At 37.0% G+C, this 14,837-nt stretch overlaps 1 protein-coding gene across 2 annotated transcripts in view; it reads right to left on the reverse strand.

Annotated features, from left to right (window-relative positions):
* Nucleotides 1-14,837, reverse strand: part of nlgn4xa (neuroligin 4 X-linked a) — a 607,526-nt gene that overhangs the window by 115,148 nt on the left and 477,541 nt on the right. The window lies entirely within an intron of this gene.

The raw sequence follows: 14,837 nt of genomic DNA on the forward strand, positions 1-14,837 counted from the left end.
AGCATTCTGCAGTGGAGTCTGTGCTGGGCTGTCCAATCAAGCACCACAGAGCAGTAATGTGAAGGAAAATATAGCATAAAAATAGCTAAAAATTGCATATAAAGCCACAGTGCTGGGAATGAACTGCAATATAGTGAAGTCCAGGAACTATTGTGAGCAGAAGTGTTACATATTTCAGAAAATTCCTTTTTTCTTAGCTTGCACAAATCAGGTGTTCTTACACTTGTTTTTTTTTCCTAGCCCAGAAATCTGTAATCAGTTTCTTGAAATTATGCTTACTTTAATCATTTTTTTGGGATATTCTTGCTGACATTTCAGTTATTTACACACTGGTAAAAATGCATATGCAAAAACTAGAAAAAAAAACTTTAAATGGAAACTGTTTTGCTTTTACTTAGAAAGAAAAAACTCTGCCAACGGGGTAAGCAAACTTCACTTGAAGTAAGGTAATCGCAAATATAAATTATTTGATAAGTCAATAATTCTTACAATAAGAAAAACAAGATTTAATGTCATAATATAAGTACTTTTCACTTGCTTAGATTTCATTTATTGCAGTGAAAGTGCTGCCATTTTGTGTCTCCTGTCATTAAGACGGGGACATGCCTTGTTAGGGGCGTTGGTCATCCAAGGCCATGACCTCCCAGTAATGACACAACAGGTTAAAAGCACTACCTCATCCTGATTTAAGAATAACAAAACCCTATTATCAAATGTCCTGTTGACCACTTCAACCCAATTTCTCATTTTTCAGGATTTGACTTATGTTAAGTTTTTGACTGTGATTTTTGGTTTCACTTTGGTTGCAGTGTTGATTGATCTCCCAATTTTAACTTCTATTTTGGCATTTGATTAGGTTTGATTGTCATAAAAAAATCTTTGCTAGCCATGCATAATATAACAATAAGGGACTTAACATATACCTGATAAGTACACAGAAGCAAACCATAAATGGAATACAGGAAATATTTGGAGAGTCTAAAGAACTGTTGTCATGTGATATTCTTTTGGAAAGTATTCAAGGCCAAGGGATGCACAGCTGCACAATAATAAGAACAATAATAGCTTATATAAAATAGTTAAAAGACCTTGTAAGCCTTCGGTGGGCTGGCGTCTTGCCCAGGCTTTGTTTCCTTCCTTGCGCCCTGTGTTGGCTGGAATTGGCCCCAGCAGACCCTCGTGACCCTGTAGTTAGGATATAGCGGGTTGGATAATGGATGGATGGATGGACCTTGTAAGCCAAAGAGTCCAAAATGGTAAAATATTACAAAACGATCTCTCTTAGACTACACACACACACACATACACACATGAAAACAGATCTATGGAGAAAGTGAAAACCCTACAGAAGCAATGGCCAGGTGCAGGGTATATACCCGCGGTGGAGAATATATGGGAACTGTGCACCACAGAACAATAATATCCTATATAAGGCTGTTCAAAGACCTTGTCAGTCTAAGAATCCAAAATGGTAAAGTATTAGTAGGAGGGAGATGATCACCAGTGGTAGAGCTGCTGCCTCGCAGTTAGGAGACCCGGATTCGCTTCCCGGGTCCTCCCTGCATGGAGTTTGCATGTTCTCCCTGGGTCTGCGTGGGTTTCCTCCGGGTACTCCGGTTTCCTCCCGCAGTCCAAAAACATGCAGGTTAGGTAGATTGACGATCCTAAATTGTCCCTAGTGTGTACTTGGTGTGTGTGTGTGTGTGTGTGCATCCTGCAGTGGGCTGGCACCCTGCCTGGGTTTGTTTCCTGCTTTGCGCCCTGTGTTGGCTGGGATTGGCTCCAGCAGAACCCCCTGAACCTGTAGTTAGGATTTAGCGGGTGGAATGGATGAGATGATCACTTTACAGACTAAAGACAGATTGTTGTGAGGGAAGAGCTGAGGTTGAAACCAAAAACCCAATCAATACCAAAGTGTCAAAATAAGCAGCAAGGCAAGTACAATGATCAAAGACAATCATGATGGTCAATACCAAAACAAATTCCTGCAGCTAAACTCTTTAAATGTCACTACCATTTAGAATCTCGTGTTGCAAATAATATCCAGCAAGGGATACTGAACGTGGCAACTGACACCATATTTTATTGGAAGCTTCAGTGACATCACAAACTGGAACTACTGTGATCATGTAGAAGATTCAAGTAAACATGAAACATAGTGGTGCCCAAAGTGGCATTGCGGTAAAGAAAACAAATATATTACAAAATAAATAATTCAAAATCATTTAAAACTGTGAAATAAAAGATACCTATGAACTTACATATCCATATATAATAATAAATAATACAAACAGAATTCAAGTATAACCACAAAAAAAGACTACCATCATTCATAACAGTATTAAATTATCGAATAAAATGAAATGTCAGCTTGAATTTTGCCTTAAAAATAGTGTCAGAAGACATGATTCAGGGCCTCATTTTAAATGAAAGTAGACGGCATTTGAATTGTCCTATACTGATTCGTGAGACTGCACCCCTTATATAGATAATTTCTCTGAAATATTATATACCCTATGGAATAAATGGAACATTTTAAAGCAAAAGTGGTTGTTATAATCCTTCTAATGATAAATAATTTACTTTTTTTCTAATTCCTTATTAAGTCAAGAAAAGCGACACAAAATACTTCTAACATTTAAGGAAGTTCATCCCTTTTAACCTCAGAGTGATGTTCTGTGCAGATTCCAGAACACATTTATGAATTACCTTTTACTTATAACCAGGTTATTCTTCTGTTGTCATTTGTATGCTCAATAAAGCTATTAATTGTTTCACCTTCCAAAAGAGCAAGAAATGCTTCAGCATGTACATATAAGGCTGATTTATTGATAAGATCAAAGAGATGAAAAGACAATTTTGTCCATGCAGACTAACCCATTTGTCTTGATTTCCTTTACTTTTCTTAATCCTCAGAAAAGGTGTCAGACTGCAGACAAGCACATTGATAATTATGTATCAGTCATGCTCTAGTAACTTTAACATCTAAACTAATTTTCAAAGGCTGTTACATGCTTATCACAAAACCTTCTCTGTTGTGGCATAACAGACATAGATGTATGAGGTAAGCACATATTGATAATTTATATTCAGACGAGTAGGAGTTTGAGAGGAAAAAAAATCGACATTTTATTTTTTTTTTTTAGAAAATATCTAACTCCCTATTACAACAACATTTATTTATATAGCACATTTTCATACAAAAAATGTAGCTCAAAGTGCTTTACATAATGAAGAATAGAAAAACAAAAAAACACAGTAAGACAATAAAATAAGTCAACATTAATTAACATAGAATAAGAGTAAGGTCCGATGGCCAGGGTGGACAGAAAAAACAAAAAAACTCCAGACTGCTGGATAAAAAAAGAAAATCTGCAGGGATTCCAGACAATGAGACCACCCAGTTCCCTCTGGGCATTCTACCTCACATAAATGAAACAGTCCTCTTTGGATTTAGGGTTTTCACGGAAGGACTTGATGATGATGGTCATGTAGACTTCTGGCTTTTAATCCATCAATGTTGGAGCATCATGATGCTTTGAGTAGGTGGTGGTGGTGCAGGCCCCTTTGACGATTTATCTCTACCTCTTAGTCCTTGATGCACTAACACCTAGGTTGTTACATAGACTGTACATGGGCTCTGTTCCTATTTTCTTAGTTTCAGCATGTTTTGTTATGCCATTTGAACACTTCATAAAATGGCAGTTTGTCCACATGATCTAACACTGACCGTAATTAAGCCTTAATGCCATACAGACAAACCACAAATAACAATTAACTGGTCAATTAGGGTCATATTAAATAGTATAGCAGACATCCACATTGGCACCTGCTGTCTTGACAGATTGCTATCTGTATTACCTGCGTTATTGCATTTTGGCTTCAATTTGGGTATGGAGGTTATGGAACACAGTAGCAAAGGACACAAACATACAGTCTGTACTCAGTAAGATTCCAGCTTCTTTCAACGCTCACACATACCCAGACACAATTGGGCCAGGGCCATTTATTTTCACCATTCAAAACAGTCAGCATAATTTCACATTGTGGAAGGAAAGATAACAGTCATAACATACTTTATGTTTGTGTACCACACCATAACCCATCTATCAAAAACTGTCAGTATTGTAAGTAGAAAATACAGTTGATCAAGACATCCTTATACCTTGTCTGCAGCAGTATGTGTTTCCAAGTAACTGCTTTTGAAATGGTTCTGGTCATACCTAACACACAGAAGTTTTAAACTCAGCCAGGTAAATTTATCTTCTTCCTAAGCTCCTCCCACCTTTGGGGTCCCTAAAGGATCTATTCTTGGGTCTATTCTTTTTTCATTGTACATGTTGCCCTTACGATCCATTTTAAAAATGTATATATATATTGTTTTCATTGATACGCAGATATTACATACTGTATGGGTTAGGGATGCACCCTGACCAAAAAACAAGAGACAGAGCTGGAGGTGGCAGTGTTAAAGATGCTAAGATTTGCATTGGGTGTGACGAGGATGGATAGGATTAGGAACGAGTATCATTAGAGGGTCAGTTCAAGTTGGACAGTTGGAAGACAAAGTCAGAGTGGCAAGATTGTGTTGGTTTGAACAGAGAGGAGAGATGCTGAATATATTGGGAGAAGGATGTTAAGGATAGAGCTGCCAGGGAAGAGGAAAAGAGGAAGGCCTAAGCAAAGGTTTATGGATGTGGTGAGAAAGAACATGAAGATGATGGGTGTAACAGAGCAAGATGACAAGGATAGGAAGATATGGAACAAAATGTTCCGCTGTGATGACCCCTAATGGGAGCAGCTAAAAGAAGAAGATACACAGATATTACACAGATATACCTCTGTGTATACACTGAAACACAGCAAAACAAATTCCTTTAAACCCTTATGGATGTCACAAATCTTCTTAGTTTAAATAAAAAAAGAGATTGTGTGTTTTGGACTTTCTGATCTTGTGCTCCTGCAAGTAATCCTGGGCTTTTGACAGCCCACTTTAAACCCTTGCAAAAGCTTACGAATAATTTTTGATAATGCCCTCAAATTTGAAAATCAAAGTAACTTCATAATTTCAAAAGCCTATGTCTGCCAGCTCAGGGTACTGCATAACGTCAAGTCATTTTTTTTCTGCAGATGATTTTCAAAAACTACTTCATGCTTTTGTCTCTTCTCGGCTTGACTTTTGCAACTCATTATACACAGGAGTTAATCAGTCATCCCTTGGTCATCTTAAACTGGACCAGAACATTTTGGCCAGGCTCAAAGCAGACACACAAAAACAGAATCCCATCACACCAATTGTAGCTTCTCTTTACAGGCTTCCTGTTCACTACAGGATTGAGTTTAACATTTTCCTGTTTGTTTTTAAGTCTCTGAATGGTTTCGCCCCTTCTTATCTTACTTACTTCTTAACCCTTACTCTACCTTGCGACCACTTAAGTCATCTGACCAGAAGTTACTGGTCATATTGAGGTCTCGACTTAAGCTCAGAGGGGGCCGTGCCTTTGCAGTTGGTGCCCCTAAGCTTACCTTTTCATATTAGGTCAGCACCAATTTTAGGCACATCTTTTTGCCTTAGCTTTTTAAACTTGCTTGGGAGTGCTGTTTTTGAATTTTTGTACATTTTGGTGTATTTATTTACTGTATCTCTATATTTATTGATGTATTTATGGAAACTATACAACACTTTAGCCAATTTCTGCTGTTTTAAATGTGCCCTATAAATAAAATTGACTTGGCTTGACTAGAAAAGATGCATTTCAGCAGTATGTATGTGTAAATGATTCTGAAAAACCTGGATGAATGCCACAGCCATTAAAACAATTAGCCATACGTTCAGTTAAAACAAAACAATTCAGATTATTTTCTTGTTTCTTGAAAAAAAAAGAAATGTATTCTATTGTACAAAAAATACAAAAGTTTTTTGATAACAATGCAGGTTTTGCTAACAAAATAACTCAAAATTCTAAATTGAGGCCTCTGCAATCTCTAAATTTAAAGGATGGTCACAGCATTATCAATGTAGTTTAGGCATGTGTGAGCTCGAGGAGCACTAGACACATGGAAGGAACTGAACCTGGACAAGAAGCTAGTCCAGCTTAGGACTGATTCATACTACAGTAGTTAATTAAATTGACACATCGTCTTCAAGATGTGGGAGGGAGAGCTGAGTGCAGTAAGGTAAACCCTCAATCCCTGGTTCAGCAATGATCTCGTCCAGAAAGGTTCTTCTAACACCAGCAGTGTATAAAGGGGTGGACAAAAGTAGGTTTACAGTTGTGAGTATGAGACGCCGGCAATATAATAAAGCTATTGTAATAATCATTACCTGCATGTCTTTTTCCATGTGAACAACTGTAAACCTACTTTTTCCCACCACTTTATATAAAAGGTTTTATATATCTGAGTCATCTTAGGAGCAAAAACACTAAAAGATGTCTTTTCTCATGTTGCAAAATTCTCTGTGCCCAAGTTTCTTTGTTTGAAAAAGGCTTTTATAAGGTAATATGATAATACATTACTTCTTTAACATATACTTGATAAGCACATGGAAAGTACTCAGAAGCATACCATAAATGGATTATAGGAAATATTTAGACAGTCTAAGGCACTGCTGTTATGTGATAATCTTTTGGAACTTATTCATGGACAAGTACTGTACAGCTGCACCTTAGAACAATAATAGCTTATATAAGACCATTAAAAGGCCTTGTAGGACTTAGAGTCCAAAATAGTAAACTATTACTAAAAGACTTCTCTTACAGTACCTAAATAAAGAACCATGGAGACTTGCGGAGAAAGTGAAAACTTCACACAAGCAGGATTCAAACCACAGCTGTGGATCTGTAGAAGCTGTACACCCTAGTACAATAACTGAATCTATAAGACAGTTCAAAGTCCTTGTGAGATTAAGAGTCCAAAATGACAAAGTATTATTACGAGGGAGATGATTGCTTTACAGACTTAATCGGCTGATGTCAGGGATGCGCCAAGGTTGAAACCAAAAATTAAATCAATACTAAAGTGTCAAAATAAACAGCAAGGCAAGTGAAAACTCCACACAAGCAATGACCAGGTGCAGGGATGGATAGATAGATAGATAGATAGATAGATAGATAGATAGATAGATAGATAGATAGATAGATAGATAGATAGATAGATAGATAAGAAATGCACTATATTATAGATAGATAGATAGATAGATAGATAGATAGATAGATAGATAGATAGATAGATAGATAGATAGATAGAGATTAATTTGTCCCCAGGGGGAAATTTGGCTTTTTATAGAAACTCTTTACATAAATAAATGAATAGTTGCGTAAGTAAATGAATAAATAATACACACACACTTTGGTCTCAACATACACCAGAATAACCTAAAATTAAGAAAACTTCTGACTTGGCTGTCACAAAGTGAGCCACTATGCAAATGTATTGCTGTTGGTATAAAGGAGCCCCAGTAACATTACTTAGGTCACTTCTGCTGAATAATTTGTTGGTTGAAAGTCCCCCGTGTCAGTGTGTCACAGAGAGTATGTGCAGCATTGTTTATAATGGCTTTCAGTCTTGTTTTTAATTCTCTCCTTAGCTACTGCAAAGTGGGTCCAGAGTGCTTCCTATAATTGGGCACAGTGGTGGATCTTTAGAATAGTGTATTGCCAGTGCTGAAATTGGCAGATCACTAGGGAAATATTTAAAAGAAAGACTAGCAGATGATGAATTAAACAAAAAAATGGCAAAAATCCACCAAAATCAAACTACCAAAGCCCAAAATGAGTGCCAACATTGCCTTAATTAGTAACTACATGCAGAGATTTTTATATCCACAACCCCCAAAGCTTGAATGTTGCTTATGTTATTGAGTTGATGTCATCTCTTACCACAAGGCAGCTGCTAACATTAACATGGCCACAGGCACTCAAAAATACACAAAATGGAGGTAACTGTGATTAAAAACAAGATACAAAATGACAGCCTAAAACATGAAAAATTGATTTAAAAAGTCACATTTGAAAACAAAGATGCAAAATATGTAGAAAAATAAATCTGTATCTTTCAGAATATCAGAATTATGACAGACAGTCGTTCTAACCAAACAACACCCATATACTGTTTAGGTAAATGTAACTGTTTAATTGCTTTTACAATATTCAATTTTTATTTGCTCTGTTCTTTTCTAATTTTATTTAATACTAAAAGCTGAGAATAGATTTTGGCAAAAAATCATAAAATGTGATTGCACTTGTTTCAGTTTCTTCACAAATTTTCTCAGTTTTATTTGAATCAGTGCCCAGCTTATACACATTACCATTGCTTGATAATAAACATTTTATAATACATGAAAATATGAAAGTGAAGCTTAAATTTATTATAAAGTATTACTTTGTTCAACGGGATTGTGTAACATTGGGAGAATAAAAAATGACATTAAAAAACAAAATAGAATGTTGAAGTGTTAAACAGCAATAACTCGGTTAATGAATGATCTGAAAAGAAAGCTCTTTGTAACAAAGTCCCATTTACAAGGTCAAGTACGTATCTGCTAGAGTGCTTTGGAAGTCATATATGGAAAAGTCATTCTTGTTGTTGTTAATATTAAGTGTATTGGGGAATGTACAATTAGTATATGTGAGTGCTTAAGTATTTCAGGCATACTGTTGTTATTTTAATATTTTTATAAAAAATATATAATGTGACCAGTATGTCACAAAAACATAAAGCAATATCTTTAGAAACTAAAATGCAGATTTTAAACAGTGTAGAAGCTGGATAAAAGGAATGCCATGTAGCAGAATCATTGGCAGGCATTCATGAAAGGAGCTGCTCCAGAGTGTGGATTACCTATATGCAAGAAGCATTTCTACTCTGCCAAAATCAATTAGCTTGGGTGTATGCCCACTGGTGAGTCTCCTTAAGAATTCTGGCATGCTTCAGCTCATGCAGCTGTAGAAACTGAGCTAGACTGTGTTACTTCTGAGCCAAAAGAAGAGGAGTAATGTGAAGTGAATGTGCAGGTTGGGGAAGAGGCAGAGTGCATGCAGCCACATGGTATGACCTGTGGAATATCGGGGAGGAGACAGCAAATAAACCCCCTCAACTCTGTCTTTACAATGCACATTCATATTTTCCTATTGTACACTTACCTCTGATAATGAAATCCATTATAAAAAACTAAAGTCCAGGAGTGTATCTGCTTGGTTAAATTAGTTATTATTGTATATGTAGCATAAAATATTTATCACTTTATATTTTTAGAATTCTATAGAATTTAGTTATACCTCTAATAAATCTCTGTAAAGATTATCTGGAGCTCTACAACAAGTACAGTAGTTGAACTTTATTTTGAGCAAGATTCAGTAGAGATGCAGATACTTACATTTACTTATGTGGTTGACACCTTTATGCAAGGTGACTTACAACATTTATGGTACAATTGGTTACATTTCTTTTTGGTTTTTCAATAGGAGCACAAGCAGGTCAAGTGACTTGCTCATGGCCACACAGTGTCAGTAGCGGGACACACAACCTCAGGGTTTGAAGTCCAAAACTTTAATAATAATAATAAAAATAACTATTATAATAATACATTTTGTTTATACAAAGGCACCCTTAAAGCACCAGAAAATATAAAAAGTTAATCCAAACAAAACTGCTGTAATCATTGAGAAAAAGCCATTTTGAACAGATGGGTTTTAAGTTTACATTTGAAAGTTGAGAATGATCCGAGCGAGAGGGATGGTCAGGTAGATGGAGGAAGAGTATCTGAGGTTACAGGAGGGAATGGCAACATGAAGAAGGTTGGACAGATATGGAGGAGCAAGGTTATGAATGGCATTAAATGTTAACAGAAGAATCCATCCATCCAGCCATCTTTTTCTGCTTATCTGAGGTTGGGTCAAGGGGGCAGCAGCTTGAGCAGAATGGCCCAGACTTCCCTCTCCCCGGCCACTTCTTCTAGCTCTTCTGGGAGAATCCCAAGGCGTTCCCAGGCAAGCTGGGAGACATAGTCCCTCCAGCATGTCCTGGGTCTTCCCCGGGGCCTCCTCCCAGTTGGATGTGCACGGAACACCTCACCAGGGAGGCGTCCAGGAGGCAACCTGATCAGATGCCCGAGTCACCTCATCTGACTCCTCTCGATGCGGAGGAGTAGCGGCTCTGCTCTGAGCCCCTCCCGGATGACTGAGCTTCTCACCCCATCTTTAAGGGAAAGCTCAGACACCCTGTGGAGGAAACTCATTTCAGCCGCTTGTATTCGCGATCTCATTCTTTCAGTCACTACCCATAGCTCATGACCATAGATGAGGGTAGGAACGTAGATCGACTGGTAAATTGAGAGCTTTGCCTTACGACTCAGCTCTTTTTTCACCACGACAGACCGATGCAGAGCCTGCATCACTGCGGATGCCGCACCGATCCGCCTGTCGATCTCATGCTCCATTCTTCCCTTACTTGTGAACAAGATCCCGAGATACTTGAACTCCTTCACTTGGGGCAGGATCTCATCCCCAACCCTGAGAAGGCACTCCACCCTTTTCCGGCTGAGGACCATGGTCTTGGATTTGGAGGTGCTGATTCCCATCCCAGCCGCTTCACACTCAGCTGCAAACCGATTCAGAGAGAGCTGAATATCACGGCATGATGAAGCAAACAGGACAACATCATCTGCAAAAAGCAGTGACCCAATCCTAAGTCCACCAAACCAGACCCCCTCAACACCCTGGCTGCACCTAGAAATTCTGTCCATAAAAGTTATGAACAGAATCTGTGACAAAGGGCAGCCTTGGCGGAGTCCAACTCTCACGAGTTTTTGCCTCAGCAACCACTGAAGCCGCATTCCGCTTGGCCTGTCGGTACCTATTAGCCGCCTCCAGAGTCCTACAGGACAAAAGGGTCCAGAAGAAAACAGAAGGATTTTTAAATCAATTTGAAACTTAATCAGAAGCCAAACTTTAACTACTACACCACACTGTCTGCAGACTACACCTTTTATTCAAAGCTGGAGAGGAGGTGGGTGTTGATCAAGCACAATGTCATATAAGGGACAGTTTGACACTGGTCCTTCCAGTTAAATAGCTGGACCACCCAATTAGATTGAAGGCAATTTAATGGTTTAAACTTAAATTAGAGAAAAAAAATAAAAGTGACATGCATGCAAACGATTCATTAATCATCTATATGTATTGCACTCCTCAGAAATTATTTTTCAATGCATTTAACTAAGAATATTGTGACATAATTGTTTAGGCTATTTGCCAAGCTCTGGTTCCTAGCGACAATCTTTCCCCCTTCTTGCCAATCTTTGTCATGGCACATAATGTCATCTAGCTAAACAGGTCTAAGCCTAGTTTTGATTATGGTCAAGCTCTTTAAGTAGACATTTAAAACAAGCAAGGATAGAACCAAAATAAACTCAGGCTTCGACCCTGCAGCACAATACAAGCAAAAAGAGTACTAATCAAAAACTCCATCAGCAGTACACACCCTTTGCCATGATGACGACTTCTTTTAGTTTTAAAAGTGCTATGCCGGTGGCAGATTTATTGTCATTAGATGAGCCATCTACACAACTAAAATTAAGTATGTTTTCTTTGTATCAGAAAGAATGGAATGTGTCAATATTTTTCAGCCAAATACTGTACAGTATATTAAAGGATATAGTGTACTGCAAGATATGTTGTGATTATAACACTGAAAGAAGGAGTATTTACTAGAGAGACTGGCTAATTCCTAGAGTGTGCTGCCACATTATTAATACAGATAATAAGAAATAGCTAATTGAATCCACTGTCACTTATTTTGTTCTTATACACTGACTGGCTAATGAGTAGAAGGTTGCATAAAAGCACAACTTACTTTCAGTGTATAGCAGGTATGTGTGTTCAGTGGGGTGCAGTAAAGAAAAAGACTTTTGGATTTTTGTTTAGAGATGACATGAGTACATGTGAAAGGTGAACAAAGATTGTAGAAGCGATTGAACCACTGTAACTAGATGTTTCTCTTTGTGGATACATCAGCTTGGATATGTGTAGAAATCAAGGAGGAGTGCACCTAATTTTAAAACAGACTTTTCCATATTCAGTTTACCTATCTTGTAATTCCTGTCGACACAGTCTTTTACTAGCAGCAGTATTAAATGTTTCTAGCCATGAGTATTTTGTACTTTACACAGCTTTAGCCCAGGGTGTTGCTGATGTGTCATCTTCATGAAAATGCAGAAAGAGTTCCATTCCAGTCACTTGTGTCTTGCCTTTGAATGATCCATAGACATGGACACAATCTGGGTCAGTCCACAAGATAATGATTTACTTCTGTTTTCGATCTATAGTGAACACTTCTTATCAATCCAAAACAAAGAAGTTCCTTATTTTGTTAGTCACATTTGGAAAGCTATTTAAGACTAGTGATTTTGCCAAAACAGGACTCCAGAGCCTCTCACTGTTTGTTTTAGACCATATTCTTCTTGATAAGGGTTTAAAAGATAATGCTTTTTTTCTAGGGATTATTCACAAGCAGATAGTCGATTTATCTTTACATATGGAGACCAGTGGTCAGATTAACCTCAGTGTTGTGCTTGGTTGTAGATATGTAGTGCTGTTTGAAATGATCGAAAATGCCTTGATAAGAACAAACCAATGCATATTTGCAATTTAACTGAGTAGTTATTCATTAGAAGTTGTAGACTTTGGAATGAGTGACTATGGGGAAAACGGTTTAAATTTTACATGCTACTTAAGCTAATATTTGAGAATAGCATATTATTACACACTCTTTTAATCAAAGTTAACTCACAGATTTATGGCCTCACTACTGATGTTGGTACCCTTACTCAGGACGTATTTTTTTTCCCTGGGAGAAAAAGTTTGTTATGATGATTGTTAATATGGTATGGCTATGTATCATTGTAAGTAAAAGCAAAACCATCAAAATGATCTCATAATCAGACCATGTTTAAGTTATTGTTTAATATTTTTCTGGGAAGCTTCCTGAGGGAAGAATTTCAATCCTTACAATGATGGCTTTGAGTATTTAAGATTATAAAATGTTATAATCACTATTAATGTATAAGGACAGATTCTTGCACTGGGGCTCAGCGGGAATGACCTTTTATTGTAAGAATCTCATTCGGCTCCTTTATCCATTCATTTAGCATCAGCACACAAAACAATCAGTGTTTTCATAGCCCTTTAGTCCAGTACCCTGTTTTTCATTGCCATTTTTTAAAAGCTGTTATTTGATGATTGGCACATAATGATAATGGTAATGATAAGGTTAGCACAGGTAACATAATTTGAACTGAATATATAGAAATGTGGAAGTCAGCGTTCTCATGGTAATCAAGGTAAGCACGTCTAGTGGGTGTATTATTTTCTTAAAGATGTAATTTCGCTATAAGTTTTCATTTTAAATACTTCTATATGTTGATTGTGACAATTTTTTTTTTTTTCTTGGGATTCTCTCATAAACACGTGATCCCATTCATTCATTGGTAGTACAAAACAGAGCCACCCCTATTACCACAGATTTTCCATTCTCCCCACATAACTATAACGCAACCTTTTGCCTACAGAACCAAAGGACACTCCTTTAACTCATCAGGATTTAACTGTCATTCAATGCAACAGCCATGGCATTGTCACACCACTTGAAAGTGGAACATACTTTGGCTAAGTTACACTCTCTACTACGTCTCGTGGAATTCACAGTGAAAGATGTCCCATTCTGATACAAAAGGAAGAATCTAGTGAAGCCCTGTGACTAGTTCCTTCAGGATGCTCACACTACAGTCTTGAACTCTTCAACCTTCTTTGTGGTACCAAAAATAAGCATCATTCTGCTGAGGTGAATAGGCAGATTAGTGCAGAAGGAATATATTAGTGCTGTAAATAAATGCAAATAGCAGTTAATCTCGATTAATCAAGAAGAGTGCTACATAATTGAATGAAGCTCTTGTACATACCTTCTCGAGGCCATATTGGTCAATCTATAATGCTTTTAGAAAAGCTTTAACTTGACTGTTTACACCTAAATAAACTAAATATGGGATTCAGACTGATTTAGACTTATAAAAAATATAATTTGATATAATACCAGAGGTAAAAGTGAGTTTTTAAAGTAACTTGGGGGCTTTGCCCCCTCCTCGCTTCTCTCGCCCACCCCTGTTTTTGGTTTTCCAGATACACACTTTTAAGATTTTCTTTTCTTTGAATTGTTGCTATTTCATTAGTTTTACTTTAATTTCAGAACTTCTGTAAAAACAATATTTGGAATCTTTCGAGTCCCAATGTGTTTAATGATTTTGTACCATAATTCAGGATAGCTTTCTCTGTTTGGAATTTCAGCACTGGCAAAACGATCTACATCATCAGTGGTTAATGATGTTTTTGCAAAGTAACCAATAAATGCATGTGAGGTAAACTCCGTATTTGAAATTCTCTTGACTTAAACTTCAAAGCTTTACAATATTTACATACTTCTGACATATCACCTATGTCCATATATTCTGTCTCTATTCGCCTTTTTGTTATTTCTCCAAGTAATAATTTCTTTTTCTTTGCTCTAATGTGATGTTTACTTTCTTTGTTTAGACACTGTCGTTATTTTCTGCTTTCATATTCTATATGTTGCTCTGCATGTGTTTCTACAAGTCTTTTGAATTCCAGTTTTCATTATCTCTAACCTGCTCTGCATGTGTTTGACCCCCTTGTTTTTTAACCTTTTTATGACGTTTTACTTTGTTTTGTCTTTTATTTCTGACTTTGCTTATTCTGCTTTTTTTTAATGACACCTGGTCTGTGGTGATTATTTTCCTTTTTCGAGTAATAATTTCTGTTTGTTTG

The sequence above is a fragment of the Polypterus senegalus genome, chromosome 2 (genome assembly GCF_016835505.1).
Source record: "Polypterus senegalus isolate Bchr_013 chromosome 2, ASM1683550v1, whole genome shotgun sequence".
Lineage (NCBI taxonomy): Eukaryota > Metazoa > Chordata > Cladistia > Polypteriformes > Polypteridae > Polypterus > Polypterus senegalus.